Raw genomic sequence first — 6,000 nt, 5'->3', positions numbered from 1 at the left:
CAGGTGGGTTCCCTTTACCTGAGACCCCCGCCCCGGAAGCCAACCTGAATATGCGCCTACTGTGTGCACTTCGCTGCATTCCTTCGTCGGTTGCTGGTGCTCTTTCTCGTGTGTGGAGCTGGCAGAGGGAGACCTGGGAAGGTGCCCTCATGAGTCTATGAATGTTTCTTTCTCTCCAGGCCGAGCTGAGTGAGCTTCGAAGCACAATTATCAACCTGCTGGACCCTCCTCCTGAAGTGTCTGCTCTTATCAACAAGCTGGATTTTGCCATGTCAACATACTTGTTGTCTGTGTACCGGCTGGAATACATGAGGTACACGAGCCTTTACCTCCTGCACATCTGTGTTTGAGCGCAGTTTTACATTTTTGTGCCATTCTACACATGGGATTTTTTTCTAGCTCCTTCCAAGACCTAAAAGCTTTCCTAAAAAATCATACTAATAGGCTGGGGATAGTGGCACATGCCTATAATCCCAGTACTTGGCAGGTAGAAGTAGGAGGATCGCTGTGAGTTCAAGGCCAACCTGGGCTACATAATGAGTTCAAGGCCAGCTTGGACAGCATAGGGAGACCCTGTCTCAAAAAACCAAAAAAGAAAAAAAAAAAATAGCAAAAGCAAAAGCAAAACAGAAGCTAACAAACAAAAACTAACAAAAATAGCCTTTACTTGGGCTGGGGAATTTAGCTCAGCGGTTTCGCTGCCTGCTGCGCAAGTGCAAGGACCAGAGTTCGATCCCCGGTACCAAAAAAAAAAATAGCCTTTGCTTTTCTCATGTGCCCCTCCTTCATGTGGACCAGATGCTATGTCTAATAACACATCCCACCTTCAAATTCCATTATCATCCTATCTTTCATAGGAAGGGGGCTTCTGAGCAGTCTTAATTGACAATACAAACTCAGTCCATGGACTGGATGGGAGTCCCTCTGGGGAGTAGCCCTCACTGAGAAAAGTCCCAGAACATTGACTGAGCTGTTTTCCAAGACCACATCTGAATATAAATAGCTAATGTGATGTAGGACAAATCAGGCTCCAAAATAGTGCTACTGATGGTCTGATGCTCCGGATATAGCTATCACCACAGCAGCCCTAACCACTATGACTACTGTGACCTATAATTGCTGTCATGATAACAGCCATAGCTGGCTGACATGAATTGAGTGCCTCTGCTGTGCCCGGTGTTGGGCTAAATTTACAACCCTCTCCAACAAACCTATGAGATTGGAACTATTATTGAAGGACCCTAGTTAGCAAGGCAGACTCCATATTGCTGCTTGACCCACCTGCCTGCCCTTTAGATGAACTCAGAAGGAGGAAGCTTAGAAACCTCCTCCCCTTAGAGAGTCTCTTAGAAACAACAATTAATCAACTATTGTTTACAAATGTTCCAACAGCAGGACGTTCTGCTTCTGTACCTTTTGCTTGCTTTGCTAGTTCTATCCCATAGGGGGCCCTAGAAACTGTTGGCCTCAAAGGTGTATAAAACATGTTTGTCTCCCCTGAGTCGGGGCTAGAGTCTGATGCTTGGCTCGGGTCCCGGCCAGTAATAAACTCCTATGTGGATCTAATATCAGTCTCTGGTTGGCTCTCTCTCCCTGGGTGTAACAATTATATGCCCATTTTACAATGAGGGAACTGAGACAGAAGTTAAGTAAATGGCTCGAGGTTGTAATCTCTGATGTGAATTGAAACCGAAGAGATCTCATAAGTATGCTGCCTCTTATAAATGAAAGCCACAAGAAGCAGCCAGATAACTGGAGGGAAAAAATTACTGATGTCACCACCATCCCCTGTAGAATGTTAATATGGTTCCTTCTAGTCCCCCCAACCCCCCACCCACAAGGATATATTTTCAAAGAAAAACAGGCCAAAACAAAATAAGCAAAACAAAAACACTAGCAGCTTTAATGCTAGTGTGAATGACTAGAAACGCTGTCTCCTATCCTCCTGCAAGTGTGCCCAAGTGTTTTCAGGTTTTCAGGGCCCTGGCCTATTGGGAGTCCCTGAGAGTCCTATCCTAGCATAGAGAAGGAACCCTGAGGTCTTTATTCAAGAACTTGGCTAAGATTCCCAAACACTGGTATTGGGGATAATTTTAAAATGACACAGGGGAAAATGTGAAAAGTCAAGTTAAAGCCATGTGCATGTGAGCACCTAAGAATACAGGCTTAAAGGCCCAGGAGCACCCCATGGAGGAAACTGCTTGGGAGGCTAGTGTGGAGGCCGTGAACATGTACTCTGAGCCCCTGTTTTTGTGGGGAGCTTCCAGAACTCTGAATGGCTCTCTAAAGCAGCTGTGGGACAAGCACATGAATTTCTTTTCTTTTTTTATTCCTTTTCCCTGAAAGTTAAATATTTTTTTTTTCCTTTGCTCTGTCATGCCTACCTGGTAATCTGCATGCATGAAAATATTTTATTAGTAATTATATTTTATTGTGAAAACTATATCTGGATTTTTTAAACTTTTTTTGCTTTTTTAATTGGTTATACAGGTTAGTGAGTTTCATTTTTGTAGATTTATACATGCACATAACATATGTTGATTGTTTTTCACACTTTCCCATCACCCCCTTGCTCTGCCATTCCTTCCTACTGTCACATTTTTTGAGGGGGATTTCAATGTGTATGTTTTGTTCATATCCATCCCCCCATGTCATATTTTACTATAAAAAAAGTCCATGCTGCACAGAATAAAAAAGACAAAAATGAAACAAATGAATGGTACAGAAGAATCTAAAGGCAAAGAAATATAGGCCTCACTTTCCTAGCTTTTTGTCAGCCCCTCATTCCTGTACCCTGTGGATTGTCTCATTTTCCCCTCCACAAATTTTCTGTGCATAGGCAAACCTGTAATATTTGACACATACAAAAGCACAGATAGGCCTTTAGGAAACCTATCACTGGGACCCTACTGTGCCTGTTTGCCCTGTATTTTCTTTTCTCACTTAGTTATATCTCTTGGGTGTTTTTCTGTAACAGCACATACAGGGATGCCTCTTGATTTAGTGACTATGTGATATGTCTTCAAATGACTGTGCTTTGATATAGCTGACCAGTTTTCTATTAGTAGGCATTCTGATTATTTCCATTTTGGGTAATGCAGTCACCACTGTTAATAAGAATCCTTGCGCACATAACCTTTGAGATGTGGGGTTCCTGGGTTGAAAAATATGGGAATGTTAGGATAGATAGTACACATCACGCCCCCCCCAGAAGTCCAAGTTCCTTATGAATGGCAGGTGCTGTCTGTTCCTCATAGCTGTACCAGTTCTGAGCAGTGTCATCTAATAGGGACGACCTGGATTTCTCAAAATTATTTAAAGCTGTTCTCCTTATTAGGGCACTACGTTCAACAGATCCTGATCGATTCCAGGTAATGTTCTGCTACTCTGAGGATAAAGCTATTCAGAAAGACAAATCTGGTAAGTTTATTATTCTGCTACTTTCATGATGAATTGATTTATAATAAAATAAAAAGGAGTAATACTTCATATCATCTGTCCACATGGAGAAAATAGTTTTATGAAGTTACATGGTACATTGGAAAGTCAGCATAAAGCAGAAAAATATGTCTGCTAGCCAAGCATGATGGCACATACCTGTAATCCCAGCTACTTGGAAGGCTGAGGCAGAAGAATTGCAAGTTTGCGGGCATTTTGGGCAACTTAACAAGACCCTGTTTCAAAGTAACAGGAGCAGAAAAAAGGGCTGGGGCTGTAGTTCAGCACTTTCTCTGATCAATCCTCAGTACTGAAAATAAAAATTAAAAAATAAATATGTACATACATAAGTATTTCTGGCTGTGCCATTTCTTCAAGGAGCCCCAGTGCAGAAGGAGCCTACTGTCTATGTTCAGGTGCGTTTCATTATCCAGATGTTGATCCCTAATACTATCCTTTGCTGAAAGGAGTCAGAGCTCCTCAGATGGCCATTAATGGACCTGAAACATCTTGCTTTTGCTAGAGAGGGTTTGTGCTTTTTAGACAAGATTGGACACGTTCAGAGTGGCATGGCCCTAGACTGTGCTTTTTATTTTTTTAATTTTTTAATTTTTAATTTTTATTTTTTTTTGGTACCGGGGATTGAACTCGGGTCCTTGCGCTTGCAAGGCAGGCGGCGGAACCACTGAACTAAATCCCCAGCCCTAGACTGTGCTTTTTAAATTTCAGGATCAGACCGAGAGAACCAAGAAGCCAATTTAAAGGGCATCTCAGTAGATAAATCATCATAATTTGAATGCAAATATCAGTACTTTTTAAATTTTGCTTGATTAAAGCAAGTTTAGATTAGGAAAGCTATGAATTCAAAATGATATTATAAAAAGCAGAATTTAATATAAAATGTCTAAGATGGTAATTAAAAGAGAAGGGTGATACCTGGAACACAAAGATTCTCTCTCTCTCCCTCTCTCTCTCTGTATCAATCATTCCTTGGTATTCAAGGGATATTGGTTTCAGGACCTCCTACAAATAACAAAATCTGAGGATGCTCAAATCCTGTATATAAAATGGCATAGTATTTGCATATTACCTATATACTTTATCTATAGATTACTAATAATACAATATAAAATTATATAAATAGTTGTTATACTGTATTATTTGGGGAATAATGAAAAGGAAGAAAACGTCTGTGCATGTTCGGTACAAATGCATTATTTTTTTCCCAAGTATTTTTGATTTCATTCTTTTTTTTGGTACTAGGGATCAAACTCAGGACCTTGCGCTTGCGAGGCAGGCGTGGTGCCACTGAGCTAAATCCCGGCCCCGTTCCCAAGTATTTTTGATCTGTGTGGTTGATTGCTGTGATAGGTATTGAATCCACAGATACAGGGCCAAATTTATATATAATTCTGGTTTCTTCCAGTAAGTCTTTGTGAAATGGAGCCATATAGTTTCTCTTGACCTAAGCAGAAAGAAAATACACCAGGAAAGAGCCATACAGGAAAGGAAAAGGTCCAGCACCAACATTAGAGGCTGTCTTAGTCACTTTCTCATCACTGAGACACATTAGTACCCAATACCCACAACTTAAAGGAGGGGAGGGGTCCATGGTTAGCTGGCTCTAAGGCAGAGAACAGCACAGCAGAAGGACATAACAGGAAACGCTGCTCACATCATGGCTTCCAGGAAGCAGCAATAGAAGGGAGGAGCAGGGGAAGGAGGTACACCCTTCCAGGTCATGTCCCAGTGATCTGCCTCTAACCAGCCCTCACCTCTTAACAGCAAGCCAGCTGTAATGCCTCCATAATCCAGTCACCTTCCTCAAGCCCAGCCTCTGAGCACATGAGACTGCGAGCACATTCCAGATCCAAACCACAACAGAGAAACTGGTTCCAAGACTGAGCCAGTAGGTGAAACATCTAGTGGGTGATAGACAGATGAGTTTGACAGAATAACCAGTTAAGGAGAGCTGGCTGCAGACACATCCATTATCATAAGGGTTTCCACATGCTAATTAGAAGGCGCTTCCATTTGAGCAAGACTTCAGGCCTGGCAGGAATGCCAGGACACCAGGCCAGGCTCTGTGGACCCTGCCCAAACAGGGCCTACATCATTTCTGGGAACATTTCAGAATATGTCTCAGTGCAACATCCCCTCTGACTCTTCTTGAGTGCATTAAGGGCCTCAGCTGTCACAAGTCCCAGCCAAAAGGACCAAATTCCTAGGAAGACAAAAAATAGTAGAAACTCTAGGAAAGCATAAAAATATTACAAAACCCCTTGTAAGACAAATCCAAGAGGGGAATAGGAATAAAGAGAGATGAAAATTGGAAAGAGGTTCAAAAGAACTCTCTGGACTGATGCAAATGTTCTATGTCTTGTTTGGATGGTGGTTGCATGAGTCTGTACAGCTTTGTAGAAGTCATCAAGTTGAACACATAAAATCTGTGGGTTTTCTTATATGCTATTTATACCATCATTTTAAAAAATTACAAAGAGCTAATATTGAGTTTGGCAAAAGTTTCAAGAAGAAGAAGCAGCAGAAGAAAAGACATGTATA

General features: G+C 41.7%; 1 protein-coding gene across 2 annotated transcripts in view; it reads left to right on the top strand.

Moving 5' to 3' along the window:
* Positions 1-6,000, top strand: part of LOC101703111 (phosphatidylinositol 4-kinase alpha-like) — a 37,341-nt gene continuing 31,341 nt past the window's right edge. The window contains exons 1-2 of one of the 2 annotated variants that reach the window (XR_015447892.1): positions 1-313; positions 3,338-3,420. The gene's annotated coding sequence lies outside the window, so the exon portion shown is untranslated. The remainder of the gene's footprint in view (positions 314-3,337; positions 3,421-6,000) is intronic. The other variant, XR_015447893.1, reaches the window with a different exon arrangement.

Source organism: Heterocephalus glaber, unplaced genomic scaffold (genome assembly GCF_053883595.1).
Source record: "Heterocephalus glaber isolate CG9 unplaced genomic scaffold, H.glaber_assembly_v1.0 deba00001781, whole genome shotgun sequence".
Taxonomy (NCBI): Eukaryota; Metazoa; Chordata; class Mammalia; order Rodentia; family Bathyergidae; genus Heterocephalus; species Heterocephalus glaber.
This window is presented reverse-complemented; position numbering and strand designations above follow the sequence as displayed.